This window comes from Barbus barbus (assembly GCF_936440315.1).
Source record: "Barbus barbus genome assembly, chromosome: 10".
Lineage (NCBI taxonomy): Eukaryota > Metazoa > Chordata > Actinopteri > Cypriniformes > Cyprinidae > Barbus > Barbus barbus.
This window is the reverse complement of record NC_136738.1, coordinates 32,929,322-32,957,080: the sequence shown is the minus strand read 5'-3', so window position 1 is coordinate 32,957,080 and position 27,759 is coordinate 32,929,322. Positions and strand designations below refer to the sequence as shown.

At 36.5% G+C, this 27,759-nt stretch overlaps 1 protein-coding gene across 1 annotated transcript in view; it reads left to right on the top strand.

Annotated features, from left to right (window-relative positions):
• The window catches only part of LOC306876162 (E3 ubiquitin-protein ligase SH3RF3-like), a gene marked incomplete at both ends in the record, with an annotated part of 105,996 nt that overhangs the window by 1,316 nt on the left and 76,921 nt on the right, over positions 1–27,759 (top strand). The window lies entirely within an intron of this gene.

Sequence of the window (27,759 nt, the reverse complement as noted above, 5' to 3'; positions counted from 1 at the left end):
ATCCTCAGGTCATCTGAGATCAGGATGAGTTTATTTCTTCATCAGGTTTGTATAAATGTGTCTCTGCATCAGTGTCTCAGCAATGGATGCTCTGCAGTGAATGGGTGCCGTCAGAATGAGAGTCCAAACAGCTGATAAAAACATCACAATAATCCACACCACTCCAGTCCATCAGTTAACATCTGGAGAAGACAAAAGATGAAACTAATCCAGCATTAAGACATTTTTAACCAAAACATTATTATGGAGTCCATAATCCATAATAACTCTTCCTCCAGTGAAAAAGTACATCTCCTGTTGTCTCTCACATCAAAATCCAGCCACATATTTGTTTAGAGCTGTTTTGTCTTGTAAACGCTGCTTGATCTGTGCAGATTTCTCTCCTGATTCAGACCAGAACACTTCTTCACTGGAGGAAGCGTTATTATGGATTTAATGTATTTTAGTTAAAAATGTCTTAATGCTGGGTGTGTTTCAGCTTTTGTCTTCTCTAGATGTTAACTGATGGACTGGAGTGGTGTGGATTTATCAGCCGTTTAGACTCTCATTCTGACGGCACCCATTCAGCATATTGTCGTTTTGGGTGAACTGTTCCTTTAATGGATGAATTGTTGTGACTAGTGAAGGAAACGCATAATCAAGTGTGTATGTGTTTTCCTTCAGTAGTGTTTAATTAAAATGGAATAGTACACCCAAAAATTAAAATTCTTCATCATTTACTCACCCTGAAATAGTTCCAAATCTGTATGAATGTCTTTGTTCTGCAGAACACAAAGGAAGATATTCTGAAGAATGTGGGAGACAGAGCAGTTCTGGGGCACCATTGACCTCCATAGTATATTTTTTCTTCCTACTATGGAAGTCAATGGTGCCCCAAAACAGCCTGGTTACAAACTTTCTTCAAAATATCTTCCTTTGTGTTCAGCAGAACAAAGACATTAATTTAAACTCTCCTCTGGCATTTATTGTATGGAATAGCAATGATGATATAATCTAACCACTGTGATTGGCTGTTGCTATAGTGGCAGGATGTTTTTCTATGGCTAGATGTTTCTTAGAGTCACTCTGCTATTGTTGTGCTGCTCTATTGTTGTGTTTGAAGCGGTCAAACACACAGACGCCCCGCAGGACTCACTGAAGTGTGAAGTGATGTGCGATCACAAGTCAGGACAGAGAGCGCTGACGCTGCATTAGACAGGACTGATGTTTGGCTCGGGTCGTATATCTGATAACACTGAGCCTGACGCTTCACATTCATACTTACAGAACAGCCTGTAGCCTATTTGGCACAGATGCAGTCTGCTGATTGAGGAGGAAAATTTGCTGAATTAATTTAAACATATGTTCCACTGGGCTGAGAGCACAAGCACTTATTACTAGCTGAAAGCACTGCTAAATTATCAGAAATATGTAATTAACAACTATGCATTGAGCATTGGATGTGTAGATCATTATGAATGATGGGTTCAGATTCCACGAGCGTCATGATCCATGTAATGTGCCATATAACAAGGTGTGCAAAGTGTATTTATGGTCACATATTTTCTGGTCGCGCTGGCCATTATAAACCCATATTGATCGTCCACTCGTTTGCAGTAAGAGAATAAAAGCTGTGGATACAGGCATGCTGAAGTCTGATATCTGCTCTGATAGGAAATGAAAGCCTTTCAGAAGTCATAAAACTGACACAAATGCCTCTATTTAAGAATTTCTCATGACATCTGCATGAAAAATTAATCTAGTAAAAGCTCTTTTAGTGTAATTGTAGAAACGCTTCTCGTGTGTTTTTCTGTCAAATCTTGTCTGATTTTGATCAAGTAAAGGTCAGAATAAGTGCAGTCATATCTCCAGATGAACTCTTACTGGACTGAAGCAGCTCAGCTTTACTTGATTCTCCATCAATCATCTTTTAGTCTCAAATCTGATCATCAGGATCTTTTGAGGAGCGTTTGTTTCCAGAAGCTTTACTTTCTCTGTTCCTCAGCGGAGGAATGATCTTCATCTCACATCTTCTGAGGAGCGTTTATTTCTTCATCTCTCAATCAGCATTGCATTATATGTTTGGATCATTTCAGTCTCATCTTATTAAGACATATTATTGGAGACGACGACTGAAATCTAGGTAATTTTATATCAGTATCTGCTCTACTGTTATAAAGATCTCATTTATTTACATTACAAGCATCAGAATTCCATCATAGAAATATCAACATTGTTTTTGCTCAGTTTAAGAATAAGTGCTCAGTTTTTTTCTGGGTTGAAGGTCTGTCCAGGTCGTTCAGTCGTGTTTAGCCTGTGATTAATGCGTCACTGATGGCGGTGTGAGATAAAGATCGTCCTTTTATTCTGACTGGGTCTCTGATGTTCATTACCTGCGTTAGACCTGCTCTTAGACTTTCAGTAACACTTTACATGAAGCCTTAATGTGTAATGCATTATAAAGGTATTCATAAAGTACTTTGTAATGCATTTGATTGTAACAAAGCTTAAAGTGCGTTATAATATTTCCATATTCCTGGTTGCATCTGAAATTGGTTGTTTGTCTTGTGTTTTAATGCATTAAAGGTGTAACAATGAATAGATAAATGTTAGCATATATTATATCTATGCTTTGTGATTATTCATGAGATCACTCTATGCATTAGAAGGTGCATTACAGGGCATAATTAATGCACTAAAATACTTTAATGCGCTATAGACTGAAACATATTGGTGTATAAACTATTTTCACTTAGACATTGCTAGTATAATTGTGCACATTTTCACAAATACTTACATAGGCAAGTAACACATTGAATTTTGAAGTTGAAAGGCTGAAATAGTATGTTCTTGTAAAACATACTACAATAATCTTTATTTACAGCTTATAAAAAAAATATTGAGAATTTTGAATTTAATTATTTCTAATAAATTTTGGTTTTGTATTTTTTTATATAATAATTTAATATTATAATATTTCTATTTAGCTTTTATTATTTTTTATTTCAATTCTAGTTTTAGTAATTTTAGTGTTTCATTTATTTCTGTTGCCAAGGCAACATTTTTATTTCTAATTTTAAAATTAAAGTTTATTCTAATATATTTTTATTTATTTTTTATTTCTGAATTTAAAAGTTTATTTCTAATTAAAACGTTTTTTAAAAATGTTTTTGAAATTGTATGTGCTTTTGTAATTTCTATTTAGCTTTAATTTGTCTTTAAGTTTTCAGAAATTGGTTTTCATTTTAGGAATCTCCCCTAATGTTTGTAGTGCAGTAATATTGGATTTTATTGTAGAAAGATTGAAATCATATATTCATGTAAAACGTACTCTAATAAACTTTGTTTTATTTACAACTTTGAATAACAATTTTTACTGTGTATAAAGGCCTCAAGTTGTTTTTTTAGAGCAAATAGCAGACAAACAGTTGTTATTGCATGAAGCAGCAGATCCTGAAATGATGTGAAATGCTGTTCTTGTAAACATGCATTATGGTTTTCAGAAACCACAACCATAGACCGTCATTTTAAAATGCAACTCAAGCTGACAGTAAAAACCCTCATCTTGTTCTGACTCGTGTTGCTGAATGGAACCGATCAAATCCCATAGGTTTCTACTGAAATTCTGCCTGTAATACTTCCTAGAGCTTTCAGTCGTCATTTATTGAGCTTCAGACCTTCAGTCTGTCATGACTTGGTATTGTTTTTTGAATTTATTTAGATGTTTTAACAAAGCAGGCAACATGCATGTGTACTGAGTGTTCAGAATGTGATGTGGATAAACTGAGCTGATTTTGCTTTCTAATGTACTGACTGGCATTATGGTCTGCAGTGATCTTTATCGCAGATATTGATTCTTATTCTAATGAACCAATGTCAATTCTTAAATCCCAAGAATCAATCTCTGCTGTTTTCAGTTGATGTGTGAACAAAACTCAATCAAACAGTATCTGTAGCTCCTGCCATCCAATAATCACAGGAATCTTTGTTACTTTTATTATGAAAGTCTTAGCTTTCAAATTCTGTTAGTTTAATCACTAAAATCACTCACTAAATTAGTTTTTTGGCCCTTTAATGCCTCGTGACAGATCGCTATAGATCATCTCTTCCTCTTTACTACAAGTTACAGCAGCAAATAAACATCAATGAACATCAGAACTGAAATTATTCATGAATCCATCATTCAATCAGTGATTCAACTGTAGAAAGACACCAATAAAACAGCTTGAGATCAATACGGTCACGTAACGTCACATTTACCCCAGAAAAGACATTCAATAAACAACCTGGGGACTCAAAACATTTTTATAAATATATGCACTATATTACATATTCATTTTATTTTTACTGAACCTGTTCTTCGGTATTTAATGTTTGTTTGGGAACCTTCTTGCATCTTTCACTAATATTTTTTAAAAGTTATATAAATGTTAGGACAAAAATGGATAAATGTTCTCATAATGGAGAGAGAAAACATCTGATTTCAACATTCCCTGAATGTCCCTATGATGTTATTTGTACTTGGTGAACGTCTAAAAAAAGGTTTTTGTAACCTTTAAATAATAACGACAAGAAAACTGGTCATTTAAATGTTTCATAAACATTTGAAAACAATGTTACAACAAAGTTTTTATAACCTAAATTTGTTCCCTTGGAATAAATTCGTAATGAAAACACGTCATGACATCCACTGTTTAAATGTTTATATTTCAAAAACAAAATGGAGCAGAAACATAATTAATATCATTCAAAAGTTATTATAATACATTTTTTATTAAGTGCAAATTAAATGTTTGTCAATAAATCACTTTAATATAGTAATGTACTAGGGATATTAGATTTTTGCTGCTATCCGATATGCCGATATTTTTTAAATCATTTTAGCCGATAACCACTTCCGATACCGATATATATTTCCCTTTGTTTTGAAACAACACCAAGTCTCTCCTGTGCTGAAATTATCAACAAATTATTTTTTATTTTGGTTAGTTTTGAACAAAAACTTATTTTTTTGGAGTAATAAACTTTATTAAAGTTCTTTTTTTAAAAATGAGAGTTAATTTAAAGCCTTGAAAATAACGATAATAAAATCAGTCTCTGCTGTGTTTTTTTCCCACCCAGACAGATGCAGTCGAAACCATAACATTTTATTTGTGGATTTAACATTAATAGAATAGGTCTAAAGCTAAAGAGCTGTAAAAAAATCAAAAAATCTTTCAGAGCTCCTTATATTTAAGTTTTCATAAGCCATTAAAAAAGTATATATGTATATTATTGAATAAATCTCTATATATTAAATTATTTAATTTACAAATGTCATGTTTGTGATTTTTTTTTTTTATTAATGTAAATACTATCCGTCTTATCGGCAAGGCATATCGGCATATTTTTTTCAAATCGGCCGATGTTTACATTTTAAGCCTTTATGACATGATCGTGCATCCTATAATGTAGCGACAGACATGCTTTATTATATAGTTTTCAGCATTAGTGGAGAGATTTTGACGTACTGAACCTGATTGTCCATATATCCAAATGAATCAATATTGAATTGAATCAAGATCGAAACCGAATCACAAGCGTATGAATGGAAATCCAATGAAATGTGATTCTTTTGTGGCACAGTCTAGTCAAGAGTGACATGTGAATTAAGCATTTGACTGGTTTATCACTGGAAAACGAGACTCGTGTAATAACTGGAGTCTTTTTTATGAATCGTCCTCCTCTGCTCTTGAAGGAACATTCCTGTGTTTTCTGTTGTTTTATCTGCCGTCTGTCGAATCATCACAGCTCTCTGGATCTCTATAGATAGCAGGTTTCTGCCTGGATTTGGTCATCTACTGTACTCGCAATTTATTTCATAATTAACATCTACGGAACTGCATCATATTTACATTATATGCATGAGTTACTAGTGATCATTTAACATCTGGAGTCTATTAAATTGACCTGGGTTTTCTGCTTCATACTGCTGTGAGACATCAAACTCACTTATTTAGCACTGATTTGACTGCATTCATGAGTAAAGCACGATTGAGACGACTGATATATGAACTGCAATTTCTGCTTGCTATTTGCCCATGTGAATATATATATAGTTTAACTCTGGCAAAATATATATGTGTATATACTGTGTGTGTATATATTTCTTTTTCTTTTTTCATTTCTGTAAAATTGTGTTGTGTGTGGGATTGATGTAATTGTGTTTAATGAGTGCTTGACTCGTCTATCCGTGAGCTCATTTATATTCACACTGCATTGTTTGTTTTTGACGAGCGTTTGATGCCGTCATTTGTCTTCTTTAGGATGAAGAAAGATGAAAGATGCTCAGACTTATAGACATCTTCAGTATGACACTTCTCTGATTTAATGGAAAACTGAGATCTTTTAATTTATTAACTACAGAGTCTCAGCAGAGGTTTCAGAGTAAATAAAGGCGGTCCAGAAGGAAACAGCTGATGGTTTGCTCTATTTCTGTGCTGCTCACAGACAGTAACACAACACTCTTTTGCTCATCTGAGAGCGACGAGTGAAACACCAGCTACAAATTACACACTAGCTACTCACAGCTCTAATAATTACTACAAAACACTCCAACATACACAAATAAAACGTGCTTCATTTGATTTGAAGTGCAAAATGAATCACTCACTTTAGATGAATACATGTGACATCAGTCTATTTATTTTGTAAAACGTATATAAACATTTATTTTGGCGGTGGTGATGGCGCAGTGGATAAGACACATGCCTTTGGTGTGAGAGACCCGGGTTCGAATCCACTGTGAGACACCAATGTGTCCCTGAGCAAGACACTTAACCCCTAGTTGCTCCAGAGGCGTGCGACCTCTGACATATATAGCAATTGTAAGTCGCTTTGGATAAAAGCGTCAGCTAAATGAATAAATGTAAATGTAAATGTATTTTATAAAATATTTTTATAAAAGTTATTTTATTATACAGTTGTTTACTATGTCTTTAAATATATAAAATGATATGCAAATAAGTAACTAAATAAAACATGTCTGTTAATTAAAATAAACTAACATATAAATATTAGAGGAAACATTTTTAACTAAAAGAAAATTAGAAATATTGCCTTTCAAAACTCACTGAAATAAGCACTAAAATTGCTTTCTGGAAATAAATAAAAATTAAACCTAAACTTTGGAAAATAAGAAAAAAAAAAAACCTAAATAGTAATATTTAAAAACACTCTTGAGATGAATAAAAGTACAAAAAACAAGTAAAATTGCAACATATTTTACTGAAATAATGTGTATATTTATGAAATATATTTATATGCTTATGAAATATTTATATATTAAAATATTTCTAATGCTAATTCAAAATATTCATAAATCTATAATAGTAAATAATACTAAAATATTTGTTGTTTATTATTTGTGTTGCTGTTGCTGCTGCTCTTGTCGTTGTTTATTGTTTGTTTGTTTGTTGTGGTGTTTGCTGTCATTGAGTGTTTGTTTACTTGAATCTTGCATTTGCAAGGAAATTCACTGTTAAAAATGACAGCTTTTTTATTTATTTATTTATAAAGGTTAATAAAGCAGGGTGTTTCAATGAGCAAGTTAATGAGTACTCCTCACCTAATCTCAATATTGATCAAAATAATTGTGATTTTTGCCATAATCGAGCAGCCCTGATCTCCACCAGCACCAAGTCTATGTTATTAGTTTTCTGAGTTTGTCTCTGAAATAATAAGCACTTTTTAGTTTGTTATCCACACAGTTTTTTTTTTCCTGTTTTTTTGTTTTGTTTTGTTTTGTTTTGTTCAGCTGTTGCATCATAATTGAGCCAAAATGTAAAATCAAGTTACGGTTTAAGAGAGGATTCTAAAGACAAAGCTTATTCAATCTGGACTAATATGAGCAGGACTCTGCATGCATCTGCTGTGATTGGAAGCGCTTGTATGCTGCAATAATTAGCGCTCGGAGTGTGTTTGTACAGTATGTGATGTGAGAGCCGCTCTATCAGCTCTTTACAGCTGTTTGGACTCACGATGCTCATCCTCATTATTCCTGAGAGTCTGGCTTAATTTAATGCAGTAAAAGGACACATCAAAGCCTCCTTTGTCTCCAGTGGACAGGTCTGTGGACAGTAAAGGCCTGTGCAGGATTCACATCATTCTGCTTAATGAGTATATACATTTCAAAAATATTTAAATAAATAAATACAGAGTTTGTATGTTTTGTTAAAAAAAAAGGATGTCAGACTTGTAAAGTGGGACAGTGATGGTCAGTGATTGTTTGTGGGTCGCTTAGAGGGTTAAAATCGTAGGTCAGTTAGAGGGTTAAAAGCGTATTTGTGGGTTGGTTAGAGGGTTAAAAGTGTGGGTCGGTTAGAGGGTTAAAAGCGTGTTTGTGGGTCAGTTAGAGGGTTAAAAGCGTGTTTGTGGGTCAGTTAGAGGGTTAAAACCGTGTTTGTGGGTCGGTTCGAAGGTTAAAGGCGTATTTGTGGGTCAGTTACAGGGTTAAAAGCGTGTTTGTGGGTCGGTTCGAAGGTTAAAGGCGTATTTGTGGGTCAGTTAGAGGGTTAAAAGCGTGTTTGTGGGTCAGTTAGAGGGTTAAAACCGTGTTTGTGGGTCAGTTAAAGGCGTGGGTTGGTTAGAGGGTTAAAAGCGTGTTTGTGGTTCGGTTAGAGGGTTAAAAGTGTGTTTGTGGGTCGTTTAGAGGGTTATAAGCGTGTTTGTGGGTTGGTTAGAGGGTTAAAAGCGTGTTTGTGGGTCGGTTCGAAGGTTAAAGGCGTATTTGTGGGTCAGTTAGAGGGTTAAAAGCGTGTTTGTGGGTCAGTTAGAGGGTTAAAACCGTGTTTGTGGGTCAGTTAAAGGCGTGGGTTGGTTAGAGGGTTAAAAGCGTGTTTGTGGTTCGGTTAGAGGGTTAAAAGTGTGTTTGTGGGTCGTTTAGAGGGTTATAAGCATGTTTGTGGGTTGGTTAGAGGGTTAAAAGCGTGTTTGTGGGTCGGTTCGAAGGTTAAAGGCGTATTTGTGGGTCAGTTAGAGGGTTAAAAGCGTGTTTGTGGGTCAGTTAGAGGGTTAAAACCGTGTTTGTGGGTCAGTTAAAGGCATGGGTTGGTTAGAGGGTTAAAAGCGTGTTTGTGGTTCGGTTAGAGGGTTAAAAGCGTGTTTGTGGTTCGGTTAGAGGGTTAAAAGTGTGTTTGTGGGTCGTTTAGAGGGTTATAAGCATGTTTGTGGGTTGGTTAGAGGGTTAAAAGCGTGTTTGTGGGTCGGTTCGAAGGTTAAAGGCGTATTTGTGGGTCAGTTAGAGGGTTAAAACCGTGTTTGTGGGTCAGTTAGAGGGTTAAAACCGTGTTTGTGGGTCAGTTAAAGGCGTGGGTTGGTTAGAGGGTTAAAAGCGTGTTTGTGGTTCGGTTAGAGGGTGAAAAGCCTCTTTGTGGGTCGATTAGAGGGTTAAAAGCGTGTTTGTGGGTCAGTTAGAGGGTTAAAACCGTGTTTGTGGGTCAGTTAAAGGCGTGGGTTGGTTAGAGGGTTAAAAGCGTGTTTGTGGTTCGGTTAGAGGGTTAAAAGTGTGTTTGTGGGTCGGTTAGAGGGTTATAAGCGTGTTTGTGGGTTGGATAGAGGGTTATAAGTGTTGGTCGGTTAGAGGGTTAAAAGCCTCTTTGTGGGTCGGTTAGAGGGTTAAAAGTGTGTTTGTGGGTCGTTTAGAGGGTTAAAAGCGTGTTTGTGGGTTGGTTAGAGGGTTAAAAGCGTGTTTGTGGGTTGGTTAGAGGGTTAAAAGCGTGTTTGTGGTTCGGTTAGAGGGTTAAAAGTGTGTTTGTGGGTTGGTTAGAGAGGGTTATAAGTGTTGGTCGGTTAGAGGGTTAAAAGCCTCTTTGTGGGTCGGTTAGAGGGTTAAAAGCGTGTTTGTGGTTCGGTTAGAGGGTTAAAAGTGTGTTTGTGGGTTGGTTAGAGAGGGTTATAAGTGTTGGTCGGTTAGAGGGTTAAAAGCCTCTTTGTGGGTCGGTTAGAGGGTTAAAAGCGTGTTTGTGGGTTGGTTAGAGGGTTAAAAGCGTGTTTGTGGGTCGGTTAGAGGGTTATAAGCGTGTTTGTGGGTTGGTTAGAGGGTTATAAGTGTTGGTCGGTTAGAGGGTTAAAAGCCTCTTTGTGGGTCAGTTAGAGGGTTAAAAGCGTGTTTGTGGGTTGGTTAGAGGGTTAAAAGCGTGTTTGTGGGTCGGTTAGAGGGTTATAAGTGTTGGTCGGTTAGAGGGTTAAAAGCCTCTTTGTGGGTCGGTTAGAGGGTTAAAAGCGTGTTTGTGGGTCGGTTAGAGGGTTATAAGTGTTGGTCGGTTAGAGGGTTAAAAGCCTCTTTGTGGGTCGGTTAGAGGGTTAAAAGCGTGTTTGTGGTTCGGTTAGAGGGTTAAAAGTGTGTTTGTGGGTTGGTTAGAGAGGGCTATAAGTGTTGGTCGGTTAGAGGGTTAAAAGCGTGTTTGTGGGTCGGTTAGAGGGTTAAAAGCGTATTTGTGGTTCGGTTAGAGGGTTAAAAGTGTGTTTGTGGGTTGGTTAGAGAAGGTTATAAGTGTTGGTCGGTTAGAGGGTTAAAAGCCTCTTTGTGGGTCGGTTAGAGGGTTAAAAGCGTGTTTGTGGGTCGGTTAGAGGGTTAAAAGCGTATTTGTGGTTCGGTTAGAGGGTTAAAAGTGTGTTTGTGGGTTGGTTAGAGAAGGTTATAAGTGTTGGTCGGTTAGAGGGTTAAAAGCCTCTTTGTGGGTCGGTTAGAGGGTTAAAAGCGTGTTTGTGGGTTGGTTAGAGGGTTAAAAGCGTGTTTGTGGTTCGGTTAGAGGGTTAAAAGTGTGTTTGTGGGTTGGTTAGAGAAGGTTATAAGTGTTGGTCGGTTAGAGGGTTAAAAGCCTCTTTGTGGGTCGGTTAGAGGGTTAAAAGCGTGTTTGTGGTTCGGTTAGAGGGTTAAAAGTGTGTTTGTGGGTTGGTTAGAGAAGGTTATAAGTGTTGGTCGGTTAGAGGGTTAAAAGCCTCTTTGTGGGTCGGTTAGAGGGTTAAAAGCGTGTTTGTGGGTTGGTTAGAGGGTTAAAAGCGTGTTTGTGGGTCGGTTAGAGGGTTATAAGCGTGTTTGTGGGTTGGTTAGAGGGTTATAAGTGTTGGTCGGTTAGAGGGTTAAAAGCCTCTTTGTGGGTCGGTTAGAGGGTTAAAAGCATGTGGGTGAGTGTTTCCTCTAGAAATGTCTGTGATCTGGATTATTGCAGTGATTAACAGGTGTTTGTGGCGGCGCTTTAGAGTCATTATCAATTGTTAAACTGAGAGAAGCGATTAGAGTCAGATTGAGGAGAAAAGTGAGAGGACGAGGGATTCGTTCAGACTCTAAACTGATAAATGAAAGGAATGTTGCTGCAGGTCTGCTAATCGTCTCGCTGCTCGTTCCTCTTCCTGTCTTAATGGGAAGTAACCATGCCAACATGACAGGAAGTGCTGGGAATCTCCCCGAGGATGAAGCCTTATTAGTGTTTAGTTTGACTTGCGCTGGAGAAATACGAACAACTGTTTTCATCTAAATATATGACTGAAACACTCTGAGCATCGTGTGCATTCACTGTAACTACTGTTAGGAAGAGGTTTGCATCAGGTACAGATTCACTGAGCTTCATATCAGCATGCATCATCAGATAATGACGGATTCACTGTTAAGTGCATCTTAAAGGAAGAGTTCACACAAAAAAATGAAAATATTCTCACCCTCAGGTCATCAGAGATTAGGATGAGTTTATTTCTTCATCAGGTTTGTAGAAATGTGTCTCTGCATCAGTGTCTCAGCAATGGATGCTCTGCAGTGAATGGGTGCCGTCAGAATGAGAGTCCAAACAGCTGATAAAAACATCACAATAATCCACACCACTCCAGTCCATCAATTAACATCTGGAGAAGACAAAAGCTGAAACAAATCCATCAAATCCATTTATACAAGTCCATAATCCATAATAACTCTTCCTCCAGTGAAAAAGTGCATCTGCTGTTGTCTCTCACATCAAAATCCAGCCACATATTTGTTTCACACCAGAACACTTTTTCACTGGAGGAAGCGTTATTATGGATTATGGATTCGTATTTGAGTTAAAAACGTATTAATGCTGGATGTGTTTCAGCTTTAGTCTTCTCCAGATGTTAACGGATGGACTGGAGTGGTGTGGATTATTGTGATGTTTTTGGACTCTCATTCTGATGGCACCTATTCAGCCTATTTTTGGGTGAACTTTTCCTTTAAGAAAAAGTACTGTTCATGGTCTGCATGCAAACAGTTCAGGTATAAAGTATGTAAAAGATGTAATTAATAAAAGTAATCTTCTTTTAACTTTTAAATAGTTTGCAGCACACCCCACAGCTAATCAATAATAAGATGGTAAACAACGAGTTTCGTGATCGATCAGCATTGATCAACGTTCCCAGAGGAGCAGAAGTGTGAGGTCAGGAGGAGATGGAGGTCACAGCTGGGGGTCAGAGGTCAACCCCGTCCACACAAACACTGTTGTGATTATGGAAATGAGCAGAGAGTTTCTAACCAGATACAAAACAGGCAAACGGAATCATTTATCACCACAGAGACCAAACAAAGCCTGTGGAAGCAGCATCATTTACCCTCGCAGCACGCATTTCTAATGCTACAAAAGATTTCTATTTCAAATAAATGCTGTTCTTTTGAACTTTGCATTCATCTGTGAATCCTGAAAAATAAAATGTATCACAGTTTCCACAAAAATATTGTGCAGCACAACTGTGTTCAACATTGATAATAATCAGAAATATTTGTTGAGCAGTAAATCAGTATATTATTATGATTTCTGAAGATCATGTGACACTGAAGACTGGAGTAATGATGCTGAATAAATTACAGTTTAATAAATGAAGAGTTAATTTGCAAAAACAGATCAGTTTTTTTACAATTTTCAAAAATCATGTTTTTTTTTCATTGTGCATTGAAATTAATCTCAATCAAACTGCAGTTGGGTTATTTTGATTAGGTTAAAAAATAACTACAAAATACAGCTAACTAACACAAAAAAAAGAATAAAAACATGATGACAATAAAAAATTTAAATTAAATTTTAATAAAAAAACAGTTATCTGTTTTTGCAAATAAACTCTTCATAAAACAGCTGTTTGAAATTGTAATAATATTTGACTGTTTTTGTTTGAATGTGTATCAGATGGGCGTCTCTCATGACTTCAGCTGGAATACTGTCAGCTCGTGTGTGTTTTGGATCGAGGTAGACAAGGGTTTGCTGTTATACTCAGCTGAAGTAAAGCGACTCTCTCTCTCTCTCTGTGTGTGTGTGTGTGTGAGAGAGTTTGTGTGAGTGTGTCTGTCTGTATGTGTGTGTGTGAGAGAGAGAGAGAGAGAGAGAGAGAGAGAGAGAGAGAAAGAGAGCGAGTGTGTGTGTGCAGGTGGAGGTGGAGGTGTGCTGCTGGTTGAAGCTCTGCTGTATGAGGATAACTGTGTGTGTGTGTGTGTGTGTGTGTGCATGTTTATGTGGTTTATGAGGACACAAATGTGTATAATGACATGGGTATGACAGAGGTATTACAATATGAAGGTGGTTTATGAGGACACTGCCTATGTCCCCGTAATTCAAAAGGCTTAAAAAACATACTAAATGGTGTTTTTTTGAAAATCTAAAAATGCACAAAGTCTCCTGTGAGGGCTAAGTTTAGGTGTAGGGTTGGTGTAGGGCAATAGCACACACAGTTTGTTCAGTATAAAAACCATTACACCTATGGAGAGTCCCCATAAACCACAAAAACCAACGTGTGTGTGTGTGTGTGTGTGAGAGAGTGAGAGAGAGAGAGAGAGAGTGTGTGTGTGTGTGTGTGTGTGTGTGTATGTGAGTGTGAGAGAGAGTGTCTGTCTGTGTGTGTGTATGTGTGAGATTCTTCAGTGGGAGAGCTCTGGTTTTCCGCCCAGCTCCGCTCTTGGAATCGTTCAGATGTTTCCTCTGAAGAGAGCAGGAATGCGGCCGGCCTGCGGAAAAGATGATGAGACCGCAGGGCGCTAATGGTTTGAGCTGCAGGTTTTAATCAGGTGGATGTCGAAGTGTGGTGAGGTCAGCCAGAGGAACTGCTTGTGCTGTTACATAAGAGCTGTGTGTGTCTGTGAAAAATGTACAGGGAGCAGGTTGATGTGGAAAGAACGTCTCGCAGGAGATCTGATCTGATCTGCGTTATTCATCCCACTTCAAACAAATACACTGTACATACATATATTATATATATATATATATATATACATCCACCTGATTAAAACCTGCAGCACCCGACTGCTGGGGTGCAGGCCATCAGCACGGAAAAGCCTAGGACGCTCCCAGAAAAGATTCCAATTATTAACAAAGAGCAGTTTCTGTTCTTTACACCATGACAATAACCATTCGTTTAAAGCAAAAAGTCTACTGAACCTTTTGTGTCCTCGTCGATACGTGGGAAGCGGTCTTGACACGATCGTCGTCGCGGGCGATGTGCTGCGTACCGTCTCGATCAGGCTCCTGTAGTCCCTCTTCAGTGTCTCTGTCTGCCGCAGCTTGGTGTCGTTACCCCTGTGTGCAGCACGACAGCACCGATGCTGTCATCACCCTTCAGGATCGCGGGTATCTGCGCAGAAACATCGAGAACACGAGCACCGGGGAAACAGTGAGTGTGCACTTTACCTTCAGCTAACGTAGCACGGACTTGCCGGACGATGGATTCTCCGATGATCACAGCGTCGCGTTCCGTCTCGCGGAGGGGAGCAAAGCGGTTCCGGGTGGAGATCTCGAAGACCAGAGGCGGAGAGATCGTCGCCCGGAGCCTGGCTCGCGTCTTCCGCTGCTGGTGCACCCAGGGTCCGTGGCGTCCCGGCGCCAGAGTGAAGGACATCTGGGAAGATCGCGTCCTGGGTGCACAGGGTCTGTGCAGAGAAACACACGGGGTAGAGGTGGTGGGAGTGTTAGCAGCGTGCTGTATACTTACCCCGGACTTGTGAGCATCAACCCGGGATGTTTCCAGTGCGGCTCTCCGCTCTCTCAGCTGAGCCTGCTTCTCCACGGCCTCCAGCTCCAGCTGCACCGAATGCAGCTCGAATGTGTCCTCACCTGCACTCAAAGGTAGACACAAATCCGCCATTTAAGCAAGTAACAGTGAGACAATAGTAATGTGTGTGAATAGAGTATTAGCAATGTAAGCGAGATTAGCGGCAGCCACGCTATAAACGGGCTATAAGCTAATAGCAGACTCGAGAAATCAAAATAAAACTAGTGATAACAAGGCGCTCTGATTGGTTTTGTTTTAGAATGCTAGGGGATATATTCACACGTTATAGAAACGAAAATGATAGTGTATAAAATTGTTTGATAGAAAATAGACGATAAAGAATCAACTTGATGGAGCTCAAACTCAAAACACGCAGTCACAAATCAGCGCATGCGCATTCAAACCTAGTGGTGGGGGATTTTATTGTGTGAATTGTGTTGAATCCATTTAGAGTCAGATTGCTCTTCACTATAATTGTACCTTTATTTTTAACCTGATACCAGAGTTAAGCACCCGTTTCATCCTGATCTGACCCATCCATTGAAATTACTTTTGCAGCTGTAACCCAATGCAGTCTTTTTGTTCCAGTTTTATTTCAATATCATATATAATTATAGTTTTATAATTAAAAGGAGAGAGAGAGAGAGTGAGTTTCTTCAATAGAAAAAGTGTGAGTGTTGGAGATATTTCCCCGTCGCTGATGTGGGTTAAGACATTCAATTTTTTAATCTAATTAATTACATGATTACTGATGAATTAATCTTAATTTATTGTAAAATAATCACCAAAAGATCATTTAAAGTCATTTATTGTGTTAGATGAGAAAATCATTAAATAGACATTACAAAAAAGTAGCTTTAAATATCAAATATTTAGATTCAACATTACAAAAACAATCATAATAAATGGGTATTAATGATTTACAAAAACATGGTGTGATATTGCTAAACTACTGTATATCATGATATAAAAATAAGATGGTGATTTATTTTTTGCACTCATATCTTGAATTTTGGGCTCTTAAAAGTGCATTCTAATAGACTCTATCACAGTCAGTCGTCCTGCTTTATGATCTTCAATGTAAGATGATGGACAGCTCTGGACGGGGCGCTGAGTTAAATGCATGAATAAATGTTTTCATAATTAATCGTAACAAATGAATGCATTAAATAAACAGCCCTAATTATTATTAAAGCTGTTCTCTTTAGGATGGTCTTGTTGTGAAGCTGATCTGCTTCCCGTCACATTATTCTCTGCTGAACTTTCATACAGCAGCAGTGTTTGGCTAAAAGCGTCTGCTAAATCAATGCATGTAAATGTAATGCAAATGCTGAGAAATATCGCAGACGTGTCGCCAGGTTTGTGCTGACGTGATGCTGAAGGACCTTGGCCCAAACCCAAACGTCTGGGTCAATAGATCTATAGTGTGGAGATCGCAACGGCAAGGTCATGGGTTCAATTCCCAGCACAAACACTCATCAAATATGCATTTCCAATGCACTGAACCTGCTCTCGCTAATGTGATGCATGGACGTGTTTTAATGATAGTTAGAAATCTGTGCAACAACAGTTATGAGATTTTCAAATCAGAAGATGAAGTGGAAAGAAGGATTTGAATCTTCAGAAGGCTGCATTTATTTGATCAGAAATACAGTAAAAATAGTGAAATATTATACTAATGTAAAACAGCTGTTTTCTGTGTGAATATGTGTTAAACTGTAATTTATTTCTGTGATCTGCAGCTGTATTTTCAGCATCATTACTCCAGTCTTCAGTGTCACATGATCTTCAGAAATCATAATAATATACTGATTTACTGCTCAACAAACATTTCTGATTATTATCAATGTTGAATACAGTCGTGCTGCTCAATATTTTTGTGGAAACTGTGATATATTTTATTTTTCAGGATTCACAGATGAATAGAAAGTTCAAAAGAACAGCATTTATTTGAAATAGAAATCTTCTGTAACATTAGAAATGTCTTTACTGCCACATTTGATCAATTTAATGCATCCTTTATAAATAAAGGTGTTAATTTCTTTAAAAAAAACTGTGCAGAAGATGATTTTTTTATGAACTTTGAACTGTTTTATGTTTAATGTATTATATAGTGCACCAGTTGACATTTTTCCAAGTAAACATATAATTTCATATCACAAGTATTTGAGGTTTTAGTTAGATCCTGAGTATAAATGTGACCCTGCAGCACAAAAGCAGTCATGAGTAGCACAGGTATATTTGTAGCAATAGCCAATAATACTCTGTATGGATCAAAATTATACATTTCTCTTTTATGACAAAAATCATTAGGATATTAAGATCATGTTCCATGAAGATATTTAGTAAATTTCCTACCGTAAATATATCAAAACTTAATTTTTGATTAGTAATATGCATTGCTAAGAGCTTCATTTGAACAACTTTAAAGGAGATTTTCTCAATATTTAGATTTTTTTGCTCCCTCAGATTCCAGATTTTCTAATAGTTGCATCTCAGACAAATATTGTCCTATCATAACAAACCATACATCAATGGAAAGATTATTTATGCTGTGGCTCAGAAACAGAACGCTCTTCAGACGCTCCTGCTGCTCAAACACACGAGAACGACGCGCTGCTTTATAAAGAGATGTTTGTCTGTGTTTGAAGCAGACGCTTCATTCTGATGATTACAGAGACAGACACTAATGAAAGGCTCGTCTAACGGGACTGAATGGACTCATGTGAACCTCCTCAAATGAGGGGTTTTGTCCTCTGATCTGTGTTTTTGGTGTAAAATCTGATGGCAGTGATTGGGTTTCCAGCGTTTGTCATGCATTTATGTCACACTCTCTGTTCAAGGAAGCTGTTTTATTGAAGAAAGAACGTTATTTTTTACAGTTTTATTGCAAAATGAGAAAAGGTAGTGTTACTGAATGAGCTTTTTGTTATCAGCTCTACATTGTGCTGTGTCTGTATACATTCTGTATAGCAAAATTCCATAAATCATTTAATTTATTAAATAATTAACATTCATTTATTTATTTTTATATTTTACATAGGATTTTAATTATGAAACAATTCTGTTATTTTTTGTAAACCACCTGTATAGCAAAAATGCATAATTATAATTAATTATTACTTATTAATTTTTATTATTTTAGTTATTGAGTATTAAATAGAATATCAGAAAATTATAAATTTTTATACATTTTGTTTTGTATAGCATTAATAATAATGCTATACAAAACATTAAAATTTATTTAAATGTTTTGTATAGCAAAACCATAAATAATTTTAATTAATTATTTTAATTATTTTAAGCATGAAAGTCGTTTAAAATGTAAAAAAGTAATTAAATATTTTCTGTAAACATTCTATATAGCAAAAAAATCTATTATATACCATTTTAATTATTTTATTCACGAATGTCATTTAAAAGATTACAAAAATTAATGTAAAATATTTGTATTTTTGTAAATGTTCTGCATAGCAAAATACATATTTTATTAATTAATTGTTTTTCATTATTTTAATTATGAATGTCATTTAAAACAGCAATTGTTTTGATATTTTCTGTAAAGGGCCTGTATGCCAAAAATACATAAATCATTTAAATTATTTCTAATTGTAATTACTTAAATTCGGAATGTCATTAGAAATGTAAAAATAATTTGTTCTGCTATTTTCTGTAAACATGCTGTATAGCAATAATACATTTTACAATTACTGTTTTATTTATTATTGATTTATAATTTTAAGTGTTATTTTAAATTTTTTGTTGTCATTTAAAAATTTAAAAATAAATGAATGAATAATAAAAAAAAATCTTTGTTTACCTTGGAGCTGTTTTAGTGGACTTTGTGTTTTGTAAGAGAACGAGGGAAGGGAGTTGATCTGAAGCAGGTGCAGGAGAGAGTGATGTCATCGCCTGATGACATCATCACTCAGAGCTGCGCAACTGTGTGTGTGTGTGTGTGTGTCTGCGATCGCTATGGTTACTCGGCGTGGGAAAATCGCTCGTCTGCAGATGATTCCAGCTGAAATCTGATCTGTACAAATGTCATTCCTGAAGCGTGTAAATATAAATATATTTATTATTCATTACAGCACTTGTTCGGAAACTCTCACTAATGATTACATTTCTGCAATTAATTCAGCCTGAGCTGGTTTATGTCCAGAATCCAGTAAAGTCAAGTTTATTTCTATAGTGCTTAAGAATACAGATAGTTTCAAAGCAGCTTCACAGCAGGGATATTTATTACTAAAACTGAAACTTGAAATATTAACTAAAAAAAAAAAAAAAAACACAATCGCACAACAAAATTACTAAAACTATATATATATATATATAAAAATCTATTAAATAAATGAAAAAGAAAGTATTAAAATAAAAAAAGATTAAATTTTAATAAAAACTATTCGTATCTCTCAATGGTACTAAAATAATGTTTCACAGTGAAAAACAGTTCATTTGGTAAGAATAATCAATTATGAAAAACTATATTTCAGCAGTAAAGCAGCTCTACAGAATACATTATTCAGACCAATTCAGTAATAAATAGCAAAATATCTTTTGACATTTTTATTTTCTGTAAATGTTCTGCATAGCAAAAATACAATATTTAATTAATTAATTATATATATTTTTTCAATTATGGATGTCATTTAAAATCTCAAAAGTAATTAAAAAATAAAAACTATTTTATTCTGTTATTTTTTTGTGTGTAAAAGTCCTGTATATCATACTTATTAATTATTTCTATTTAATATTATATTATTAATTTTAATTGATTTAATTTTGAAGGCCGTTTAAACTGAGTTCTATTCTTAACTGATAGCATCAGTCCAGATAAATGTATGATGTTACTGAATATTAATTGATTTGTGATTGGTCTTTCTGTAATGCATCCATAGCTGCCTTCATCTGTAAAGACAATGCTCTTTTACTCTAAACTAAAGCCTTAAACACTGAGCTGGGATCAATCAGCTGTTGAATTTACTGCAGCAGATGCACATGTAGTTGAACTTTAATGCATTGTCTTCTAGTTGTTTTGTGTTGTGAGTAGATGCAGTGGTCATGCTGATGTTTCTGACTCTTGGAAATGAGCTTGAAAGTCTTGGCAGGAGCATCAGCTCAGTGGAAAAGAGACTCTGATGTTCCTGTGATCGTGTGTTAAATGCTGATAGTTTTAGTTAGTGTTGACCAGACAATTAGCTGTTCATTTACTCTCCCTCAGGCCATACGAGATCTAGGTGACTTTTCTCCATCAGCAGAATAGTAAAGAAGATTTTTAACTGAAGTGGTGTGATTCATAAAATGCAAGTCAATGGCTACCGGCACTTCAAGAGTAAAAAAATAAATAAATAAACAGGCAACACAAAATAAATCCCTGTAGCTCGTGACGATATATTGAGGTCTTATGAAGCGAAATAATCAGAAACTGAACATTATCTACAACATTATTTTCTGTAAGCCAGAGTCTCGGGCAACCTGGGAAATATGATTCTTCTCTGCGAACTGGTTCTTTTGGACCGTTTGATTCAATGAACTAGTTCATTTATGTAATCATGCTAATAACGTAATGTATACACAATTATATTATTAGTTCACCCAATAACAATGTAAAATGTGACGTTTCCCATGTCTAAAGCATATAAAGTGAATAAGCTAGTCTTTATCAGCTCAGCTTTTTACATGAACAATATGAAACTATATGATCATTATAGTTATCGTTCCTGGTGTGAACGCTTATGTAATTAGTTAAAGGGGACCTAGTATGCTCCTTTTTACAAGATGTAAAATAAGTCTCTGATGTCACATTCACAATGAGTGTGTATGTGAAGTTTTTCAGATACATTTTTATAGCTTGTTAAAATTGCCACTTTTAGGGTATGAGCCAAAACGCTCTGTATTTGAGTATGTTGCTTTAATGCAAATGAGCTGTTGCTCCCGGAGAAGAGGACGGAGCTTCAAGAGCTCAAGCTCTAGCCTTTGCAAATAAACATTCCATGATTAATACAAGCCTGTTACAGCCACCATCACGGTACAGGCCCCAGGGGTGAATGCTAATATAGTTGTTTGTTATTATAGTTATCGTTTCTGGTGTGAACACTAATATAGTTATCGCAAAAGGAATTTTTCTTGGTGTGAACGCTAATATAATGATTGTTATAGTTTTCGTTCTTGGTTTGAACTATAGTTATAATTCCTGGTGTGAACGTTAATATAGTTATTGCAATAGTTATCATTCTCGGTGTGAACGGTAATATAGTTATTGCAATAGTTATCATTCTCGGTGTGAACGAACCGTGAAGCTTTAATACTCGTTCTAATTCTATGAGATTAGAGTCCACACCACAACTATAATGATGACGACACAGAGGAACAATATTTTTGAAATCACTTTCTGAAAGATTTTTTTTCCATTTGATGAATGATAAAAACGTTCACAGCCAATCAGAATCCATCCTGCTTTAAAGAGCTACTGCATTTAAAGTGTCAGATGTAAACACTGCAGTGCATGCTTGTAATAAACAAACAAATCATGTGTTGGTGTGAACGCCATTATAGCCTAGTTATCATTCTTGATGTAAATGGGCCTACTAGTTGTTGTAGTGTAAACTAGGGTACTGTTGCTAAGGAACTTGCCGTGTTAGTATAGAATGTGTGTGTTTTTCTGTGTTTTGCAGCGGCTCAGAATCAGAGTTGTGTTGGTTGGGGCTGATGGTGAAAACACACTGATCCGCTGCTGTAATAACTGCAGTTGCTAGGCAACAGGAGTAAGCTGATGCGGTGGTGATGCTCTCGCCAGCTTCATCTTCTCCAGATCAAGAGCTCTCGTCTTCACTCACAGACAGTGTTGACACACTTCGAACAGTTTGAGCATCAACAAACTCTGCACTGTAATCCAGCTGATGTGCAGTAGATGCATGAGACTGTGTTCATCCGCCCCTCTCTGATCTGATTCGCTGGTTTTCTGCTTGTTTGAGGAGTAAGGCATGTTTCTGACGTATCAGGATGATGTGTTGTGCTTTTGAGGATGAACTGGATCTAGACTAGTATCTCAGTGTTTTCCATGCTAGTGGCATAGCTAGATATTTGATTTGTGTCTGCACTCATTTCTTCACAAAATCTTCATGCATTTTCTCTTTCTTTTTTCATGGTTTATGTGCAGCCTTGATTTTGTAACAGTGCTTGGTGGAATCAATCAGTTTTTGGAGTTTCTTTATTCTGTTGTAGACTGCGAGAGCAGATAACTGTGGCTTTTTCTAAATTAAGACAAATGAGGTCGAGTTGAATTACACTACAGCTCTAGATCTCATGTACACTAGGCTGCATTTGAATGCAATTTGGAGTGTTATAGTAAATTAATTAATTCGTTAGTTAGTTTCTCAACAGTATTTATTTATAAATGTATATCTATAAGATTGTTGTCTTCAGTCTGCTGCCATCAGGGAGGAGACTGCAGAGTCTCCAGACGAGGACCAGCAGACTGAAGGACAGCTTCATACATCAGGCTGTCAGGAAGCTGAACTCCCTCCCGTCCCTGCCCCCCCTCCCCTCTTTCACCCCATGCAACACTGAACCATGATACTATGAGCCCCCCCCCCCCCCACTTAAAAACTGTGACCGGCACCTGTCACTTGTGCAGCATTGGACTGATCACTACCTCATCCAGCATTGACTGCAAACTACCTCTTCAGATAGTCTGATAAAAAGACTGTTCTCTTGTCACTTTAACAGACTGATAAGCTCTTCTTGCACTACACATATATCTGCGCAGTTCTGTTTTATTTAACTGGTTTGCACTCTATCTGCCATGTGCCTTATGCCACTTTATCTATCTCTTTCTTTATTTTTCTTCAATGTCCTCATTTGTATATCTGTATAGTTGTATGTACATATGTTTAAACTGTATTTATCTGTATCTGAACGTGTTTAATGTTAACTGTATGCACCAAGGGTCTGAGAGTAACGCAGTTTCAGTTCTCTGTATGTATGTGCTGTACATGTGGAAGAATTGACAATAAAGCAGACTTGACTTGACTTGATTTATTCATTCATTTATTTATCTATCTGTTCATCTATAGTATTTATCTGCCGTATCTACTTGTTTTATTTGCAGTATTTATTCTGTTTAGCTTTATCTGTCGGTTTATTTATCCACACTATCTGTATATTTTTTATCTTCATGTACTTGTTGTTTTTTTATTATCTATCTATCTATCTATCTATCTATCTATCTATCTATCTATCTATCTATCTATCTATCTATCTATCTATCTATCTATCTATCTATCTATCTATCTATCTATCTATCTATCTATCTATCTATCTATCTATCTATCTATCTATCTATCTATCTATCTGGTTCGTTCAGGAGGAGATGATGGCACACACACACACACACACACACCTCAAGAAGACTGATAGATCTGATCTGAATGGACGAATTAAAGCAGTGCAGCACTTCACACTTGTATTTAAGCATTTTATGCTGTTAAATAAGGAAAGGACATGACATGTGGCCAAGTATGGTGTCCCAATTTGTGCTCTGCATTTAACCCATCCAAGTGCACACACACAGCAGTGAGTAGTGAACACACACACCGTGAACACACACCCGGAGCAGTTGGGGATTCGGTACCTTGCTCAAGGGTCTCACCTCAGTCGTGGTATTGATGATACCCCACCTACAATCCCTGCCGGACCTGAGACTCAAACCTGCAACCTTGGGGTTACAAGTCTGACTCTCTAACCATTAGGCCACGACTTTAAAAAATGTTAATTGTTAAAAATGTTACAAAAAATGGCCATTTACCTGAATTAAATAGAAGTTGATGAGAGATGTCAAATAGAATTGTAATTTGAATTTGAATGCAGACTTATTTTGTATTGAACTTCAAGTGATTTTTTTTTAAGTTACAGTGATGTAATATGTGACTCTAAACTGATCTCCAGCCTCGTGAGGGAACGTTTGGGTCATTTGACAGTAATGAGCAGAAAACTGTAATGAACACACACACACACACGCACATACACACACACACACACACACACACACACACACACACACGCGCATGCACACGTAATTACAGCTGATGTGGCTTTGGCATGAGTTACTTCTGATTCAGTCTTTAAGGGTTTAAACACAGTTCTTTATATCAGCACAGGTGATATATCAGCTTCTGCTGTGTTTATTATCTGTGCTGCATCACATTCACTGTCTACGTACTGCATTACACTGAAATCACACAAACATTCAAAGAGCTTCTGCTGTTGCATATTTTTCAGTTTTAGCAGTTAAAATTTGAATAAATAATTTCCACCAAAAACTAAAAACATTACACATATATATATATATATATATATATATATATATATATATATATATATATATATATATATATACACATACACACACAATATATATATTACTGTAATAATAATAATAATAATGAAATTAATAATTATTATTATATTATTTATAATAATAATATTTGTTGTATATAAATGTTGTTTGTTTTGCTGGAAATTATATACTACTACTACTGTTAATTATTGTTATTATTATTATTAGATAATTTCCAGCAAAACAAACAACATTTATATACAACAAATTTATTATTATTATTATGTAATTTTCACCAAAAATGTATGTACAATACATTTATTATTATTATTATTATTATTATTATTATTATTATTATTATTATTATTATTATATAATTTCCATCAAAACATTTATATACAAAAATATTTATTTACTGTTGTTGTTATATAATTTCCAGCAAAAACAACATTTATATACAGCATGTTTATTTATTTATTTATTTATTATTTTACTGTACTGTAACAATAATAATAATTGTCATCATTATGTGTGTGTTTTTTTAAATAAATGTATGTGTTTAATGTTGTTATTATTATTGCTACTGTATGTGTAATGACATTTGTGGGACATATATGTGCAGATTGTCAGTGTAGTTGCATTATTCCTGTAGTATTTCTCCCGTGCTGACAGAAGCAGGCGGTCTGCTCTCTGTCTTTAGCTTTAGTGGTTTTGCTTCAGCGCTGGAATCGTTTGCTGTCACAGTGGCAGTAAAAGACGTTATGCTGAAATCAATAACAGACAGAAGCTTGTCCTTTAGAATCTGCATCTGTCAGTCCATAAAGTCTCGAGGGACTGGACAGGCGGAGCTCGATTAACATCTGATCGTTTCATAAACACATTTTATTCCACTGACCTGTGTTTGCATGATTTCAGAGCTAGTCTGTTCTGACTGCACTAGTCCTGCAGATGAATGTGGTGTTTAAAACCACACTTTAACACAATTATGGGTTTCAGTAGCTCAACACTGACCGCTGGAGTCTGAGTGATTAGACAGTGATTAGACATCTGATCAGAGCTGGTGTTGGTCTGCGGTGGGACTGAAGCCGGTCTCCGGTGTCTCTGGTGTCTCCTGTGTCTCCGGTTCTTCAGGATGGAGGAGCAGAAGGTCCTGCTGAACGAATCTGGATCCATCTGTTCCTCCAATCTGGAGCGTCCAGCGCCGGCTCTCCATCTGGAGCCAGAGACTCTCAGGGACACCAAACCTGACGAGTGTGTGTGTGTGTGTAAGAGAGAGAGAGAGAGAGAGAGAGAGTGTTTGTTTGAGGGGTATGTGTTCTCTCTGTGTGTGTGTGTGTGTGTGTGTGTTCATGTGTGTTTTGAGCGAGTGAGTGTGTGTGTTTTGAGAGAGAGTGTGTGTTTTGAGTGAGTGAGTGTGTGTGTGTGTGTTTTGAGCGAGTGTGTGTGTGTGTGTGTGTGTGTGAGTGTGTGTGTATATGTGTTTTGAGTGTGTGTGTGTGTGTGTGTGTGTGTGTGTGTGTTTTGAGCGAGAGTGTGTGTGTGTGTGTGTGTGTGTGTTTTGAGCGTGAGTGTGTGTGTGTGTGTGTGTGTGTGTTTTGAGCGAGTGTGTGAGTGAGTGTGTGTGTGTGTGTGAGTGAGTGTGTATGTGTTTTGAGCGAGAGTATGTTTCAAATAATATACTGATTTACTGCTCAACAAACATTTCTGATTATTATCAATGTTGAACACAGTTGTGCTGCTCAATATTTTTGTGGAAACTGTGATACACTTTATATTTCAGGATGAAATTATGCAGTAATTTCCATTTTTATGAGTAGATTCTGTGTTTTGCGCATCACTGCAATCATAGCAGGATCACTGTGTGCATGTCTCTATCAGGTCCTTGTCGTTCTCTCTGTGCGAGTGTCTCTACCAGGTCCTTGTCATGCGTGTTAATCGGAGCTCATCTGATCATGAAGAGTGTCCAGACAGACTCTCCATCAGAAAACAGTCTGTGTGTTTCTCATTCAGCTCCAGCACTAATGCAGTCAAACAAGCACTAATTAACCTCTGCAGGAGTGAGAGTTTATGAATACTAATGCTCATCTGAACAGAGCTCCAGCGGCTCTTCACGAACTGAAGGGCTTTCATGCAAATGATTGATGAGTGATCAACATTCAGCATATGATACAGCATGTCCTGCGTTTATTCTTTGTAATTGTTTTTTTTTCATGCATATACTGTACTTCTTTAATGCATACAATTATTATTATTAACAATTAACTCAAATTATGATTTGATTCAGAGTCATCTATCATATATTGCTCAAAGTATTGGGTCTTCTTCTTATGTTTGACTACTTTAGTAATTTCTATGAGTACAAATCTTAATGTTAAATCATATAATGATATTCTAGGGAATTGTTTTTTTTAATTTTATAGCAACAGTTTGGACAGAACCCTTTTCTATTCTAACATGACAGTGTCTCTGTGTATAAGACACGGTTCAGAAAGACATGATTGATTGAGTCAGTGTGGAAGAACTGGACTGGTCTGCAGAAAGACAAGTCCTGATCCCAGCTGAACTCCTCTGGTGTGACTTTATATGCAGACCTTGAGCCAAAAACTCATCACCAAACACCAATGACTTGTACAGACACTATAAGGATAAAAGTATTGGTTCACCCCTTCTTTAGAACAGAAGAAGTCACTAACAAAACTGTGGCAACAAAGATGGAAACATAATTCATGTATTTAAAAACTGTATTTCCATCTGTTGCAACAGTTTTGGACGCGTCTAAAATGACAGAACCCTTATGGACAAGTCATTGGTGTTTGGTGATGAGCTTTTGGCTCAAGGTCTGCATATAAAGTCACACCAGAGGTGTTCAGCTGGGATCAGGACTTGTCTTTCTGCAGACCAGTCAAGTTCTTCCACACTGACTCAATCAATCATGTCTTTCTGAACCGTGTCTTATACACAGAGGCACTGTCATGTTAGAATAGAAAAGGGTTCTGTCCAAACTGTTGCTATAAAATTAGATTAGGATTTTAATAATACAGTAATGTGAGGTCTGATGCACATATACAGTATAAAACAGATCATCAGAGGCATTTGATGCAGAAAATATCTGCTTTCATACGTCAGCATTATCATCACATTAGTCACAGACCCTCATGTCGAGCAGCGGGAGTCTATTATAGCAGTGACTTCCTTCAGATCTGTCTCACGCTGCTCAAATCCCACCGGTGCAATCATCTGACCTCATTCACGTCCTCAAAATCAACTGCCTTATTAATCACATAATGAAGCGTTTGTGTATCGCGCTGTGATTGTGTGTGTGTGTGTCAGAGAGAGAAAATATGATCATTTATAAGCAGGGAAAAAAATTCAGATCCTCTGAAAGTGAATGATATGATCCGTACAGAGACGTCATGAAAATCATCTGA